Source organism: Pholcus phalangioides, unplaced genomic scaffold, assembly GCF_987345545.1.
Source record: "Pholcus phalangioides strain wild (caught in Gottingen) unplaced genomic scaffold, Ppha-v1.0 ptg000017l_1, whole genome shotgun sequence".
In the NCBI taxonomy this organism is placed as follows: Eukaryota; Metazoa; Arthropoda; class Arachnida; order Araneae; family Pholcidae; genus Pholcus; species Pholcus phalangioides.
Window position 1 is genome coordinate 11,961,991 of NW_028301610.1, and position 15,762 is coordinate 11,977,752.

A 15,762-nucleotide genomic window follows, 5' to 3' on the forward strand; every position below is an offset into this window, starting at 1 on the left:
TCTGTGACTGTGCTATACAAATACTCTCGTGGCAGTGGAGAGGTATTATTTCAATGTGAGAAAAAAAAAATTTTCTCAGGAAGAAAACTAATAATAATCAGGAAGAAATCTGAAAAAAAAGAGGGGAAAATCATCCAAAACGTAGTAGGACGCTTGAAATGAGGATGTCTCGTAACCCTACACAAAAGGGAATTTTTTGAGGGAAATTTTGCTTGAGACGTGGCTACCTTCCTTCTCACCGCTCTAAGCAAATGAGTAGAAAACCTAATGATATAAGCAAATGAGTAGAAAACCTGGGCCATGCTGGAAGCTGAGAGTGTACGTTGTGAATTTAACGAACGTGGAGTATGTCCAAGGTTATCAGACGTTCTCTTTTAGAAGGACGTATCTTCCTTTGTTATGTCATTTCCAACGTACAATTACTTAATTGGGTAGAGGCTTTCCTAAAACATCGTAAACAGTTTGTCCATTTTAATGATCATAACTCTCCATCCGCTCCCGTGAAGTCCTCTCCCCGTTACTTTTCTTAATTTACATCAATGACCTTCCAGAATCCCTCAACTGCACCAATAGATTATTTGCTGATGACTGTGTAATTTACCGTTTACCGTATCATTCACCATCAATCTGATCAAGAACTTCAACATAACCTGGCTTCCATCGCGGACTGGTGTTCTTTATACAAATAAATACAAATACAACGCCACAACAGGCAAAATGCCCAACGAGGTGGCTGAGAAAAAGATGCCCATAACAAATATGGATGTCATATTTCAAAAATACAGCAATCCAATTAAAAACACAATCACAAAAATTATAAACAATATATACACATGGATAAGGATGATTTAGTGCCCGCACGTCACACCTCGAAGGTTCCGCACTCGTATACAATGCCCATAATGTATTTATGGTTGTCTTATTTATGGCAAATGCCAATTAATACCTCAAAAACGGTTCACATGAAAGTTACCTGTACATTACTTCCTCTTGAATCGTACATCATCAATAATTTAACGTTATCCAAAGTTTCTCAAATCAAATACCTCGGTGTCATAATCTCAGCCGACTTACGTTGGAACAAACATGTTGACTATACGTTTACCAGAAGTGTCTTAAACTTTTCTTCCTCCGCAGCAACCTTAAACACTCCACTCGGGATATCAGACTACTCTGTTACCAAACTTATGTCTCCCCCGTTCCTACCTACACCTCCAGTAACAGACAAACGCGAATCAATCAAAAATAAATCCACCCGATATTCTCACGACTGCTGGTCATCTTTCGTTTCCGTGTCCGAACTTAAAAATGAACTTCATCTCCTCCCTCTCTCTACTCTTCGTCTCATATTTCTCGACTAACAGTTCTATAAAATTTTTCATGGTCATTTCAACAGATACCCCTGGTATCTTAGTCAAACCATCCTACATCTCTAGAAAGACTCGACCATTCCCTTAATTAAAATCTATTTTTGCTTCCACTGACTGCTTTAAATACACCTTCTTTCCTCATACCATTGGTTAATGAACAAACTCCCAAGCTCTATTGTCGAATCCACCACTATATATAAACTGGAGAGCCAAAAAAAAATGGCAGAGGCATGCGTATGCAAATAAAGAGATATGGAACCAATCAGAGTACGGCGCTGCGGTCGGCAACGCCTATATAACACAACAAGTGTCTGGCATAGTTGCTAGATCGGTTACTGCTCCTACAATGGCAGGTTATCGAGATTTAAGTGAGTTTGAACGTGGTGTTATAGTCGGCGCACGAGAGATGGGGCATAGAATCTCCGAGGTAGCGATGAAATTTGGATTTTCACGTACGACCATTTCACTAGTGTACCCTGAATATCGAGAATCCGGTAAAAAATTAAATCTACGACATCGCTGCGGCCGGGAAAAGATCATGCAAGAACGGGACTCACGAGAATCATTCAACGTGACAGACGTGCAACCCTTCCGCAAATTGCTGCAGATTTCAATGCTGGGCCATCAACAAGTGTCAGCGTGCGAACCATTCAACGAAACATCATCGATATGGGCTTTCGGAGCCGAAGGTCCACTCTCGTACCCTTGATGACTGCACGACACAAAGCTTTACGCCTCGCCTGGGCCCGACAACATCGACATTGGACTGTTGAGGACTGGAAACACGTTGCCTGGTCTGACGAGTCTCGGTTCCAATTGCTTCGAGCTGATGGACGTGTACGGGTATGGAGACAACCTCATGAATCGACGGACCCTACATGTCAACAGGGGACTGTTCAAGCTGGTGGAGGCTCTGTGATGGTGTGGGGCGTGTGCAGTTGGCGTGATATGGGACCCCTGATACGTCTAGATACGGCTCTGACAGGTGACAGGTACGTAAGCATCCTGTCTGATCACCTGCACCCATTCATGTCCATTGTGCATTCCGACGGACTTTGACAATTTCAGCAGAACAATGCGACACCCCACACGTCCAGAATTGCTACAAAGTGGCTCCAGGAACACTCTTCTGACTTTAGACACTTCCGCTGGCCACCAAAATCCCCAGACATAAACATTATTGAACATATCTGGGATGCCTTGCAACGTGCTGTTCAGAAGAGATTCACCCCCTCTTACTCCTACGGATTTATGAACAGCCCTGCAGGATTCATGGTGTCAATTACCTCCAGCACTACTTCAGAAATTAGTCGAGTCCATGCCACGTCGTGTTGCGGCACTTCTGCGGGCTCGCGGGGCCCTACACGATATTAGGCAGGTTTTTACAGTTTTTTTGGCTCTTCAGTGTATATCACTAGTTTTTTTTTTGTCCAATATCAAACAATATATCTGTCATTTTCAATCGCGTCCTCTTGTATAGGCCCCAGGGCCAACAAATATTGTATAAATAAATATACGTTGCGCTGAGGAGCGGCTCGAGACAATTTTTGCCGATGCGGGACTTATTTTTGGTACACCCATGACCTCCCTCCAATTAAAAAAAAAAAACCATGTTTCAATCACTTCGTTTTGATGCGTTCAAAGGAACAGCGATATTTTGTCATAACATATCTCATTTCAATTTTTTTTCTCCGTTCTATCTCGGATTTGGCGACCCTCGTCGAGTGGGCACAGAAATAATTTTTCCTATTTTTTTCGCCCTTTCACATCCGATTTGACGCCCCTTCTAGAACGCGGCCAGTGTGACCGAGCTGCCTTTGGTTGCATTACTAAGTCTGGCGAGCCGGGAGACGGACCAGAGGTCTGGGGTACCAAAGTGCATGGAAAGCAGGGAAACACTGGGTAAAAATGGGGCGATGGAGGGAGATTTTTTCTTTTCCGAACAGAACAAAAAAAAAACTAACTAATATTTCCTGGAGGAATAAACGAAAAGAATTCAAGTGTGTGTGTATTTTAATCTGGCCGAAATTGGTATACACTGTATGCATATATAGATGCACTGCTCATATTCTTTTCCTAAAAAATCTACTGGATACTCAAACTTTCAATTTTTTTCCACCTCAATCATTTTTTATGTATATTTTGTGTACACTAATTTTTTTAAAATACCTCAACGATTCTTTTCTAATAATGTATATCTAACTTTTCAACTTCTTTCGGCGCCTGCTATCATTTTGCACAGGTCGCACTACCCTAAGGCTGAGATCCCACCAAGGTTTTTCGCCGCTCGTCGATTTGCCGCGAGATAAGGAATTTCGTGGCGAACACCCATTGCTTTTTTTGCCGCCTTTTTTCCCCCTCCAAAACTCTGTACCTGTCCCTCTCCCTTCTCGCCGTCTTCCATACGTCAAAATGTAAATTTTCGCGGAGGAGGCTGCGTGTTGGTGCGCGTATAGTATAAATCTATGTTTTCCATTCCCCCTCTAGTGCTGCCGCGACGCAGTGGGATCTGGGCCTTAGACCGCCACTGGCTGAGCTGACGACAGAAAAGACATAGGAGGCGGAAATCGACCTCGTAAAAGGTTCAGTACAACCATGGAGCAATACTCCGATGAGTAGAAAAGCTGAAGAACTCGGAGGATCGGAGTGAGGGCGCGTTCACTGCGGAGGACATTCGTATAGCTTACTCTAAGCTGCTGAAAAGGGGAGGAAAAAGGCAACCTCCGAGAAGAGAAAGTCGTGCACAAGAGACATTCTCGGCAGGAGAAACAGTTACTGATAGGAGGCCGGAAAAGAGGCCAAAACCGAGGACAGGAAATATCTTGCGAATTAACTACAGAGGAGAGGGTGGTGGAAAATTAGCAGAGGAAGTGAGAAACTCTTACAAATCGGCCAGAGCGGGTATTAAAGTCTTGTACTATTGGGAGACGAAGAAATGAGCCGTCTTCGCCGAGGTTAGAGGAAAGGAGGATGCATCTAACCTAAAAGAGGATTTCGAATTGAAACCGGAGCCTAGAGAGGAGTACGAAATACAAAGTGGAGGAGATTAAAAGGGGGGGGGGACCCAAGGGTTATTATCTTCGATGTCGACAACGATATAGGCGAATAGGAGATCAGGGATAACCTCAGGAGCCTGGACGAACAGGAGGTAAAGAGGCTGAAGGTGCATAGGCGGAAATAGACTTGGAAGTCTGGGGGCAAGGTCATTATTGTGGGGGCGGGGGGGCACGATGATGTCAGTTCATATACATACACATACATTAGATCTGCCTACTCCACTTTTGATGCTGGGGGCCCCCACGCCCCCCCTATCTCCGCCCACGTGATGGTGGTAACAAAGTTCCCAAGAAAGGACTGGATGGTCGAGGTCGACCTGCAGACCTTTCGAGTGCCGACCACAAGAGGAGCTGTGCATTTTGACTGGCATCGGAGCACTGTGAAGAAGTACATCCAGCTCCTACAGTATTTCCAGTGCTGGAGATATGGCCACCTGGCCAGAAAGTGTCTTCACAAGAAGATCTGCGGAGAGGAAGGCCCCGAGGAAAGAGAGTGCAACAAGGAGATGAAGTGTAGCAACTGCTACGCGTCGAGCGGTCTGAAACTGCCTATAGACCACAGGTGCAACCCCGATGCCTGCAAAGTCCTCGCGATAGAGGTTAGAAGAGCCCGTGCCAACATCAACTATGATATGTCAGGGTGGTGTTGGGCTGGACGTACAGTATTTTTGTAAATACGTTGTGTTTGTACATTAACCCCCCTTTTTGGACAGTCCACTTTTGTTGAGTAAAGTGATCCCAAGTTGGGAGGAAAAAGCCCACACATAATGGCTACTTTCATCAATTTTGGAATTATACCTTTCATTAATGCTGAAGTTATATATCTTTAATTCCAGAAAAAAATTTTTCCTTTTGATTCTAGAATATCTCATTAATTTTAGGGTTATCCCATCGATGCTGAAATTATTTCTTTTATCTATTGTTTTAAACTCTCAGTGATGCCATAAGAAAATAACAGAGATTGCGCCCACATTTTTTACGTAGTAAATTCTAGAAAATTTTAACTACAGTAGATCTTTTTCGTGAGGCCCCTCTACTCTTCAGGCTCCCGCGCTGCTCCCGGGTGGGCACCATGCATTAAGACGGCACTGGGAAAGGGTTGTTTTTTTCACTCTGTAGATTTTTTTTGTAACCTCAGGGACTTCGGCTTTAATTTCAACGATAACGCACAATTCTTGAAGTTTGGGCTGAACATCCCTGATGTTAAAAAAAAAATGCCTAAAGTGAAAAGAAGCAACCCACACGTTTGTGCATACAGGGTCTAAAATGCATAATCACCGATAAAAGTAATAAATGCTGCAAAATTTATCAAACTTACTGAGACGATTGGTGTTTGTGAGACTTGTACAGAGAGAACTGTTCTGAAAAAGCAGTTCGATCTATGGTTCTATTATTTCGAATTTGCTCAGCTAATCGTAACTTCCAACTGTTCTTCCTACATCTTTTAATGGCAACAAAAGACCACTCAATCTGCTCCTGGAAAATCTCACATTTCTCTCTTTCAGATGTTATCTTTCCATTTCCTAAGAACTTTTAGTTCCAGAACTTCTTTTTTTCTTGTTTCGCGGAGCCAATCCAAATGTTTCCCACTGTGCCTCAAATCGTAATTAATATATAAGCTTCCTTTACAGTTACAGGCAGCTAGATTAAGTTCACACTATGATTCGTATTCCCAAATAATGTGTAACACAGTGGAAAAATTGCATGTTTTAATCAACTGGTACACTATTTAATTAACAGATATATTTGGTGAGACGTATCATCGCGCGCTCTTACACCTAGTACCTTACCAAGGTGCAAAACAATGCTGTGAAGCATATCTTAGGGATAACGATATCAATGGAATAAAGCAATGCATATTTTGCACCTCAAACTTTTTTCTTAGTTTCAAAAACAGAATTTTTTTTGGTGGGGGGTGGGGGTTTGATTGCGGAATATGGTTTACAAAGATGTAAAAAAAAAATCCAATTAAATTTCCAACATACGTTCCTCATTAGTTTCTTGAAAGGGAAAAGATGTCTTTTTAGAGTCGCATTGCGGCCACACCTTATACCAAGGCTTCCTACACAGAGATACTGTCTAGGAGCCAACTGTGGAAGTCGAGTAGTCATAGTGACGGGCTCGCAACGTGAGGATCCGGGTTCGAACCCCACCGGCGCCACAGTGGTGGTCGCCTGAAGTTGGTTTTCAAGGAGCGAATGTGTGCGAGCCGATCTCCCCATTAAAAAGTCCCCCCACCGAGAGCAACAGGCCTACAACGTTACAAATATTCAATCATTACACTTCACTCACAATTTGAAGTATAAATGGCAGCACTGAAATATCAAACACAACACTAGCTACATACTACACACTTAGGTGCACTCACTTTGTCCCAGACTCTGCCATGAAGCTGGGCTGGAAGAGATCTCGGCAACGGGATAAGTCTGGTGGCAGAGCCCCTGGCGTTCATTCATGTCTACGAGCCAAGCCTCCTATAAGGCTCTTCAGTTGTGTATGTACGGTTTGTTACAATTTTCGACACACACACATATGTTGCACTCAGGGGTGGGTTGAGACAAAATCTCTACCCAAGCAAGACCTGTTTTTGGGCCCCCCCCCGACTTCCCCAATTATAAAAAAAAAACGTTTGTTTCAATCGCTTCGTTTTGATGTGTTCAAAGGAACAGCGATATTTTATGTCATAACACATCACATGTCGAATGTTTTTTTTTTGCCCTTTTACCTTGGCGCTCCTTCTAGAGCGAGCAGAAATAATTTTCCAATTTTTTTCGCCCTTTTACTTCGGACTTAACACCCCTCCTATATAGAGAGGGCACAAATAAGTTTTCCTAATCATTATTTTGCGTTTCCACTTTGGATATGACGCCCCTCCTAAAGCGAACAGAAATTATTTTCTGTAATTCTTTTCACCCTTTTACGCCAGATTTGGTGCTCTTATTAAAAGGGGCAGAAATCATTTCTCCTAACTTTCTGTCTACCTCAGACTTGGCGCCCCTCTTACAGCGGGCACAGATAATTTTTCCAAATTTTTTTTTTCCCTTTCACTTCGGATCAGACGCCCTTCTAGAGCACACCCAGTCCACCGAGCTGCCCCTGGTTGAACAAATACGAAAGTCTGACGAGTCGGGAGACTGGTTAATGAAAGTAATACAAGTCGGGGAAAAAAAGAGGCATGAAGGGCCTCTGGCTCAAAATCTTTCCCACATCAGAAGACACCTTCAATTCTTGTAATACTCCCCACAACACAGCCCCTAAAATCTGCTGCAGGGGTAAACGAAAAGAGCTAGAGAGAGAAAGAGAGTATTTTTATCTGACCAAAATCGCTATGTACTGTACATATATAGGTGCGCTGCCAATCGATTCTTTTCTTTTCGAAAAATAACCGTAATATTATATACACACAAACCTCCAATTATTTTCTCATCTCGATCATTTTTCATGTATATTTTAGTTATTTTTTAAATAAGTACCTTAAAAATATTTTTCTAGTAATTTATATTTAACGCGTTTCAGCGCCCCTTCTTATTTCGCGCCCGGTGCAACTGCACCGGGCGCACTGCCCTAAGACCGCCCCTGTATGTCTATTCAACTGTTGTAATGTGGTAGGCCTCCTTGTGGTGCACCCTGGGAAACGCAAAATCTATCACAAATAATTTTTTGATGCAGCATGACCTTGATGGTCGGTTGTTACAGTAAAAACCAATCTCCAATCCAAGGTTCCAGCATAATGAAATAGGCCCATTTTTGCATGGAAATTTCAAATTATCCGAGGATGATGTCACTCTCCGCTATCCACACAAAGGTTTTTAACAGCTGGCTGATGTGAAGATATATTTTTGAAATTGCACACAAGCTCCAAGAAAAGATAGATATTCGTTGCCTCTGTAGTCTAGTGTGTTCACCTAAAAAGTGAAAGGACGGTGGTTCGATTCCCTGACAGGGGCAGTTGAAAATTCTCTTTCCAAAAATATATCTTCGCATAAGCCAGCTGTTAAAAACCTTCGTAATTTGAAATTACTCAAACACTACATTTCTACTCCAATGGATTGGATATGGTGAGCTCACTTCATACATTCGCCCCTTCCACGAACTCTCTTTCTTTTAGTGGGCCCATCTGTAGGGCCATAGGCATACATAAAATTTTCTCGAGGGAGGTTTCACATTTTTTCCTGCAAAATAACACTATAATCTTGGCTCGGGGGGGGGGGGGGTGTTTAGAACCCCAAAACCCCCTTCGCGTACTACACCAATGTGTAGGGCATTGTGTATGCAGTTCCTATTGAACCTTTGGAGATCTCGCCAAAATTAATGCTATTAATGTGTCACCACTGTGTATTATTAGTATTAACCCCTCAACCTTACCATATTCGACCGTATATTGCACGACAAACAATACTATCATATCTTAACATTCATCCCACGAATTTCGAACAGGGGTCAGCACGGATCATGGCCTCAAAACTAGTGAAAATAGTGACCAAAATTTTTAACAAAGTGACCAAAATATTTTTGGAAAGAGACCAAATGGACAATGAATTTTGATTATTACCAAATTGAATGAATTGAAATTGAATTTAGTTTTAACTTTGCATTTCAATAGAACTCATTGTAATTGGTTTTTCTTACATAATAGTGTGAAATAATTAAATCAAACTCAAATGCATTCTGCTAACCAGAAAAGTTTTGAATAACTTATCAAATTTATCAACAACTATGTGTGAGAGAATAACAGTAGCAATGCCTTCCCCCATGTTGCTTTCCACAACCCATCTTAAAATCAATTTAAGCAGGAAAAACTTCAAAACGGGAAAAAGTTTTCACATTAAAAAAAAAAGAAGGGGAAAAAAGGAAATAACAAAATTTGATGAGAATTTGTCCCATCTACATTCCAGTGGATTTTTCATTCGTGTTATGCTATGAATGACAGTATACAAAATGTACTCAAACTTTTTTAGTACACTAGTACAAATTTGATTTACATACCTAGGTTTGTATAATACGTTCCAACAAATTTTAAGAAATTTACTATAATGATTATAAACTAAAATTAAATTTTTAGCAATATTATTTTAAACTATTAAATTGAATAAAGTATTTAAACTATTAAATTGAATAAAGTATTTAAACTATTAAATTGAATAAAGTATTTAAACTATTAAATTGAATAAAGTATTTAAACTATTAAATTGAATAAAGTATTTAAATTATTAAATTGAATAAAGTATTTAAATTATTAAATTAACTAAATTATTTTAATTATTATACGCTGAGGCAGGAGCAATCCACCCTCCCCCAGCGTCAATGGCAGAGCCTACTGATGTATACATATATATGATGTATATCAATTGTCATCGTGCCACACCCGTAAGACCTTCAAGTCTATCTCCACCTATGGCTGGACTGGGAAAAGTGGGTGAGTCTACTATTTTACAGGCGGGAAAGAGGGGGGGGGCACAAAAATAATACTGTCCTTGGGTGAGGGAGTAAATAAATCAGTTTTGAAATTGTTTGGTTTTCGAGAGAAAAATTTGTAAAAATATATATTTTTCTTTTTTTTTACACACAACATACACCCCTACAAAAAAAACATTTACTCCTTTACCCAGAAACACAGGGGTGGGAAGTGACAAAGTCCATTTCGGAGCAGCTTTGAAGCAGCAAAATTCAGGATTCAGACCAGTTTTGGAGCAGCAAATTCAGGATCCGGAGCAGTTTTGGAGCAGCAAAATATAGGATTTGGATCAGTTTCGGAGCAGCAAAATATAGGATTTGGATCAGTTTTGGAGCAGCAAAATATAGGATTTGGAGCAGATATTTATAAATTGGAGCAGGGAAATTAACAAGAATATTTTCGTTAACCCTCACCCCCTTTTCAAAATAAAACAACTGCACTGTCTTTTGTTATCAAACATCTTTTCATCAGCTTGTTTTTTGTTTTTGGTATTTCAGTCTTTTGACACCTTGTATGAAAGAAAGGCTGCCATAAAATTTTTCACACCAGTCTATTTAAGATGATTTTTGCTTACTGAGGGCACTATTGGCTGTCTGGAACCACAGCACTTCAAATGGGCTAAAACTTTTCTATAAGTCTTAAATTTTTTCATACTTGGAAAGAAATTGTTGCAAAATGGGAGAGAATTTCGGAAGAATCAACGCAACGTTTGGCAATTAAGTACTCATTATTTGGCGAGATTGGCGATCTGACATTCATTATTCGGCAAAGTTTCTAAATTAGCATTCGTAATTCGGCGAAAACGCACTTTTTACTTCTGGAATGAAAATTTTTTTCACGAAACATCGGGATTTGACGCAATGACGATCGACTAAAGTAATTTCTGCTGCTTCCAGTGGCTACTTTTTTTTAAACGGCAACTGTGACTCACATTTGCGCTTTAAAGCTGAAAGATCATTGCAAACTATCTTCAGTTGCACAATCACGGATATTATCGGGGTTTCGCGATAGAAAGGGCGATAGTTTAAATAAGGTGTACAGTGGAATAAAACACGCTCTTAGAAAGAATCGTTTCGCGGTAAGCAGGAACAAACATTTTTGGCGTCCTTTCCGAAATTCCGGGCATACGAAGCAAAATTAGTTATTTGGCACAGGATAACGCAAGATGTTGATTTTGGCGCAGTGTTCCCACCCCTGGAAACAGTATAATTTTGGCCCCCCCCCCATAATACACAGCGGCCTTCCTCAGTAAATTTCCCATGAACCTTGTAAGTGTAACATGACGACCTGGGATCTCTTACAATCCTGTTGTTCAATTAATCTTGTTTAGGCCCCAGGGTTCGTTGGTTACCGGAAACCACCCGAGGCTTCCGCTGACAATCCGGTTCGGGTCAGTTAGTTCGCTTAGTCTGATGGTCGGGAGGTGGGGTCTCCTAGCCGTCGAGCGAGAACGGGGCCAGAGGTCGGGCTACCAACGTCCCATATAAATTCCGCTTTACATCCATGTCAGAGATCCCAATAGCTCGTCTAGTTACCTTCTCTTTCCCTCTGGGGGTTCCCGTGGTTCGTCGGTGGAGGCCACGTCGAGTCGTCATCGTCAAACTCTATTTTAATTGTGCAATATATTAGTGCAATATAATATAAATGTTCAGCAAAGTGTTATATAAATATGCAATATATTTTACCTCCATGCCGTCGGTGGTTCCTAGGACCATCTCACGGTTTATAATGTCATGAGTTTTTACAATGTGCAATAGGCCTAAAAGTTGTGGATCCTGGCCAGATCTCCAATTTGTTATGTTTGGTTGCCAGATTCAATATTATAATGTTTACAATATTTCCTTTTCTCATGAAGTTATGTAAATCAGATACAAGCTAATGTTGTGATTGGTTTTCCTTTTCTCATGAAGTTATGTAAATCAGATATAAGCTAATACCGCACCTTCAATGCTGTGATTGGTTCTTCAGTAAGGCATTGTGGGAATGCTACTATATAAAAGCCAGCTAGAGATGTGCTGACCCACTACCTACTTCCTCTCGACTTCCTTACCTACGACCGACTTAATCAGTAAGGCGTCACGCCCTGTCATGGTGTGAGCCAGATCGTCTCATAAATAACGATGAAGTTACAATAGTAGAAGTGTGCCTTGGCACTTATCCTGTCTCATCGCACGTAAGGTTTCAACGGCGTCGTGATCCAGTGATCGGTTAGTGGCCAGACCGGCCACCCGTGGACTTTCATCTCCAGTTCCATGTGCAGTGGCTGAGCTTTCATCTCAATGTGTGTGTTTACACCAAAATCGTCTGAAGCTGGTTTCGACGAGTCTTTGGCTGTGTGGCAGACACCTGGGAGTATCTACCGGACGATGTGATAAGACGTGAAAACCTGGACAACGGCGGTGAGATCGATTCATATTTTTGTTCCATTGTGACAATGAGAGAAAAGCCTGTGATAAAACGTTAATTAATAGTTTAACATATAAAGGGCCTGTGATAATTGTGATTACGCTGATTAATGGTTTAACAATATAATTGAATAAATGTTATAGTTCTATCTAAACTTTGTCTATTCCATTGTTGTCATCCACTCAATGTTTACTGGGGGAAAAATATTAAAGAACCGGGAGGTAACGATCAAGAACGTTACATAAGCACCAACGTGGCGAGGAATCGCCGTTTTGCAGTAGTCAATTCAAGATGGCTGACAAAGGGCACATAAAAAATTACAAAAAAATATATAATTTATAATATGAATTAACCTAATATACGGCAATATGTGAAAATCGATAGATATATATCGGGAAATACGGAAAATTAGGATAAAATGAACACAAAAATCAAATCAACACGCGGGGTTTATAAATGCAGTTGATACAGAGTTTATGGATGCTGTAGTCAGGGCTACCTATTTTAGCACGAAAAAAAGTCGCCACGTTGGCGCTGACTCCTCCCGTAATTTTCAACGAACAAAAACAGTGAATTCGCCCCCACCCGGGACACCCGATTTACCATGGCTGTAATACAATTGTTTTTTCTGGAGGGGAAACGTAATTTTACTGCCCCTTGACTGTGAAATTTGATAATTTTGCAAAGGAATTTTTATTACGTTTTCTTAAATATACCATTCCATCAAAAACACCGTCCAAGGCATTGCCCCCCGCCCCCAGATCTGATTACGGTATGTAGCAACCCGGGTCGAAAATTTACTATCGCCCGGGGCCGGTATAGACTCTTAACAGAAAAAGAGTAAACTCGGCACCTTTCCTCGTTCGTTTTAATAACTTCCGAGGTCTAAAAATGGGATTTTTTACACATCAAGAATGGCGCGCAAGATGTCGATATTAAGTCAACAATCAGTATCGTGAAGATGCTCTAAATTAAGTTATGGCCAGAAGCGGATAAAGGTCAGTTGACGGCCCGGGCATAAAAAAAATTAATATTAGACCCTTTAAATTAGGAAAAAAAAATGTAAAGTAGGGGGGCAAAGGCGCACGCTCGGTGTGCCCATCATTAAATCTGCCTCTATTTATGGCTCGTGTGCACGTTAACTGAGTTTTTATCAGCCTGATGACCAATTTTCATCTGATTTGGAAACTCTTGTGTTAAACTAAACGTTGAATTGCAGGATTCTGTGATTTTTTCATAAACAGTTCTCCTTTCGATGATACCTGGGGCTACGGTTTCTTGCTGAGATTTAAATCCAGTTAGAAAAATAGTACGAATTTTATTTGTAGATAGATCGCGATTTTAAGTCGGATGATTTTTTTTTTTATTGTAAGTAAATTCGAAATACCTGCGAGCTTCTTTAACCTTGGCCAGCTACATGAGTATTCTCCAAAGTGTATTAATACGCACTTTGGTATTCTCCCGCTGCGCGTAAGTTAGCTTCTGCACGGGCTCTCTTAAATCGTCATTTCAAATAACATTAAAAAAAATTAACAAAAGTAACGATAGAACAAACAACAAATGTAACTTGCTCGATGCTCCAAGAAAGGAATTCGGCCCTTAGGACTAAAACTTTTTAAAACAAATAAAGGATCAATTTTAAAATAAGATGAAAATGAAAGAACGAGTGAGCACATGGGGAAATAAAGAATGGTAGTGGGGGGGGGGGGGGAATTCTTTGTTGTAAGTATACACCTTTTATGCTAGTTTTTTTTTCAGACTGGCTTTTCCATAAAATGACGATTCTTTAACTTCTTAGCTTAAGGTTAAGCTTTCTTTCCAAGCGCCTTGAAATCAAGTTATGCTGACGTCACATGGTATGCTCCCGGGAAGATAAGATGCCTTCGATCGTAGTTCAATGAAGGGAGGGAGAAAATTAGCGATATTGATAAGGTAAAGTTCCTCCTTGAAGAAAAGAAAAACACGGAGACAGCAGAAAAGCGCACGAGACCGAGGTTTTTTTGCTAAAAAAGTGACCTGGGCCTGAAAATACGTAATAAAAGTGACCAGTTTCTAAAAAAGTAACTTTTAGTGAAAAAAGTGACCCGTGCCGAGCCCTGATTCCGAATCACCCTGTAATTAAAATAGTTGTTTCAATAAAAAATCCCCCTTTTGGGGAGGCAGAAGTGCAGACATGAAAACATTTTTGGGGGGGGGGGGGCTGAAAGTTGCTGGTAATCCGATATATATGGGACTGAAATGCGTACACGAGAGGGAAGCTGCATTGCATTTTCTTTCCAGAAATTATTGGGGGCCAGATCCCTTACAAAATTTATTAGAGGGAAGCTGAAATAGCATCAGTTCCAATGTTCCAGTGCCTATGGGTGGAGGACACGTGAACCCCTTCTTGCATAAGCCCTCTACTTAATTGTGGCTTTGTATACGGTTTGATTAGTGAAAAAGGCTGTCATAACGGAAGGCTTGGTCATAAACACGACTAATGGGAAATGAATGGGAAAATATGAAATGAATCAACTCACGGCCCGGTTTGACTTATGCCAGGGCAGAATAGAACACTAGTGGGTATTCAAGGCTTGAGCTACGAAGAGACTTGATTCATCAAATTTGTTTTCTTCAGAACATAAGTGTCATGGAGATGCAATAGAAGATTTTCAGTGGGATTGATACGCTAGATCAGTGTTTCCCAAAGAGACAATGGAAGGGTCCAAGGGTCAGTAAAAGCTTAGGGTTTAGTATAGGATCTTATGGGTTGACTCTTGAGTTGGAGACGATAAGAAAAAACATTGAAGGGGGTGATGGAACAAAAAGTTTGGGAAACTCCATGCTAGATAATGAAATACTGTTACACCAACATTCAAATGCTCCAACTTGGGGACACCAGTTCTAATAAATTAGGGTAGGAACATAATGCACACTGGTTTCTGATTCTACAAGTTCTGCCGTTATGGATTGGTTAAAAACCTGAATTTCAAGTTTTTAACCAATCAGCAATGGCGCAGACTTGCAGAATCAGAAACCAGCATACACTTTGCTAGTACCCTCAGGGACAATTCTATGTTGTTGTGTCACAGGGATTCTTTTCTTTGTAAAGGTTAGGGTAGTAAATGCATGCAATTCTCCGTGGTAGACGCCTTCAAAAGGAAATATAATAAGCTGGGTGGGAGTAAGAGAAGCTATCCATATTTAAATGAATGACAACCATAATTTTATGGGCAGTATATTTTAGTTTTGTTTTTGCTGATTTATTGCTGTAGGCAATAACCATATTTTTTTTATGGACTTTTTCAATATTTCTCTATTTTTTCCCCCTGGCCACTTTGTTGAGCAATTTGTTTGTGGCTTCTGATTTTGTATTTGTTTTGTACTTGGGGGGGGGGTTGCTATAGCCTAGAGGGGCAATTTCAGAAATGGGTGGTCAAGAAAATTAGAACTGGAGGTGGCAGCAAAACAATAAATCTGCCTTTTACATAAGGGG